Raw genomic sequence first — 2,605 nt, 5'->3', positions numbered from 1 at the left:
TGAGTGTAACGAATTCGCTATCTTTAAGTTTCCTTTTATTAGAAAGAATTTCTTTTAAGAACTTAGCATATGAGGGCATCTGTGTAATAGCTTCTGTAAAAGGAATGGTGACGTTTAATTGTTTCAGTAGGTCAACAAATTTTTTAAATTGGCCCGCGTCTTTGGTTTTAATTTGCCTTTGAGGATAAGGGATAGGTGGTTTGTAAGGTGGCGGAGGTACATAAGGTTCTTTCTTTTCTACGACTTCCTTATTACACTCTTTTTTTTCCTTAGGTTTACTTTCTTCCTCAGTTGACTTTTTAGAGTTTTGGTTTTCAATCCTTGGGTCAGACGGTCCTTCTACCTCTGTTCCACTTCTTAATATAATTGCATGAGCGTGGCTTTTCGGGTTAGGTTGGGGCTGTCTAGGAAATGTACCAGTTGGGGCAGCAGTAGGCGCTTGTTGTTGAGCTACTTGCGAGATTTGTGTTTCCAGCATTTTGTTATGGGTAGCCAGGGCATCTACTTTACTTGCTAGTTGTTTAATCTGTTCGTTAGTGTGTACATTTTGGTTTAAGAACTCTTTATTGGTTTGCTGTTGAGAAGCTATGAAGTTCTCCATCATGATTTCCAAGTTGGATTTCCTAGGAACGTTATTGTTAGGTGTAGATGGGGTCGGCTTTTGATATCCAGGAGGTATAGCTGGGGCTTGACTGGGATCTTGACCTGGTGCGTATAAAGCATTATTACTCTTATATGAAAAATTAGGATGGTTCTTCCAGTTTGAGTTATAGGTATGCGAGTAGGGATTTCGTTGAGCATAGTTCACTTGCTCTGCTTGGATTCCTGTTAGGAGTTGACAATCTGTAGGAGTGTGACCTTGAATTCCACAGACTTCGCAATTTTGAGTTACGGCAACCACGGTGGTTGTAGGTGATACATTCAAACTTTCAATTTTCTGGGCAAGAGCATCCACTTTTGCATTAACATGATCAAGGCTACTTATCTCGTACATGCCCCCTTTTGTTTGAGGTTTTTCTACCATCGTTCGGTCGCTTCCCCACTGATAATGGTTTTGGGCCATGCTCTCGATAAGTTGATAAGCGTCAGCGTAAGGTTTATCCATAAGCGCACCACCGACGGCGACGTCTATTGTTAACCTTGTGTTGTACAAGAGACCATTATAGAAGGTATGAATTACTAACCAGTCCTCTAAACCATGGTGTGAGCAAAGTCTCATCATGTCTTTGTATCTTTCCCAAGCTTCGAAAAGAGACTCGTTATCTTTCTGTTTAAATCCATTTATCTGGGCTCTCAACATAGCTGTTTTGCTTAGAGGAAAATATCGGGCAAGAAAGACTTTCTTCAACTCATTCCATGTGGTGACTGAGTTGGAAGGAAGAGACTGAAGCCATCTTCTAGCTTTATCCCTTAACGAGAAAGGAAAGAGACGAAGTCGAATTCCCTCTGAAGTGACACCATTAGCTTTAACAGTATCAGCGTATTGGACAAATACGGATAAATGAAGGTTTGGATCCTCGGTAGGATTTCTAGAAAATTGGTTCTGTTGCACTGCCTGCAACAGCGAAGGTTTAAGTTCGAAGTTGTTTGCTTCGATTGCGGGTGGAGCAATACTCGAATACGGCTCATCTTGCGATGGAGCAGCGTAATCTCGAAGAGCACGAGCTGGTTCTGCCATCTCGGGTATCGGCGGAGATTTTTGAGATCAGGAATTTCGATTGGAGGAAGATTGTTTGCAGCACGATACTCCCGAATTCGTCGTAAGACTCGGAGATATCGTTCGACGTCGTTGATTTGTAAGTAGTACGGTTCGCCTTGTGAGCGAGTGTGTGGCATACAAATCAACGAAAAAGAAGGAAAAATAAAAAATGCCTTAGTCTCTACAGCGTAACAGAAGAGTTACGATATCGACTAAATAAAAGTCCCCGGCAACGGCGCCAAAAACTTGATCGCGACTTTATGAGTCTATTGGGGTATTAACTACAAGTGCACAGTCTAATCGCGTAGTTTTAAAAGATATCGATCCCACAGGGACTTAATGAATCGATATACCGTTTTTCTAAGGTTACTTCGTAAAGCTAAGGCGGATGATACTTTGATGATTAGGGGGAAAAGTAAAACTAAAATTGGATCTAGATTAAATATCAAATAACACGGATATCGGTATGTAGTTCGTCGTAATTAGGGAATCAAATCTTCGTTGGTTTCTTAGTTTTAAAATAAGTCTTTTCAGTAGACACTATTGATTAAAAGTCTTTTCTCAAACTCTCGCTCTGTTGAATCAGACTATGACTTTATATTAACGTACGCTCTCACTATTTAGTTAAATCTAAAATCACTTTTTGAAAACAATAGAATCTATAGAAACTCTTTTGAAGAAAATACTAACCGTTTAAACACCCTCGTCTCAAACTCTCGCTCTGTTAACTTAGATTATATGATTAAACTTAAATGCTTAACTCTCGTCCTCACATTTAACTTTTAAAAATAATTTTTGAAAATGATTATAATTTAATTAACTTTAAAAATTGCTCTCGCCCTGATTTAAATTTAATGTCCAATTTACACTATCCAGTTAAAAGCTCAAACCGTCGTTCTATTGATT

At 39.2% G+C, this 2,605-nt stretch overlaps 1 non-coding gene across 1 annotated transcript; it reads left to right on the top strand.

The window, feature by feature from the left end:
- Window positions 1-1,193: 1,193 nt before the first annotated feature.
- On the top strand, window positions 1,194-1,300 carry LOC127116561 (small nucleolar RNA R71). Its single transcript, XR_007801386.1, has one exon. It is a non-coding gene; the product is annotated as a small nucleolar RNA R71 (small nucleolar RNA).
- The last annotated feature ends 1,305 nt before the right edge of the window (window positions 1,301-2,605 follow it).

This window comes from Lathyrus oleraceus, chromosome 1, assembly GCF_024323335.1.
Source record: "Lathyrus oleraceus cultivar Zhongwan6 chromosome 1, CAAS_Psat_ZW6_1.0, whole genome shotgun sequence".
In the NCBI taxonomy this organism is placed as follows: domain Eukaryota; kingdom Viridiplantae; phylum Streptophyta; class Magnoliopsida; order Fabales; family Fabaceae; genus Lathyrus; species Lathyrus oleraceus.
This window is presented reverse-complemented; position numbering and strand designations above follow the sequence as displayed.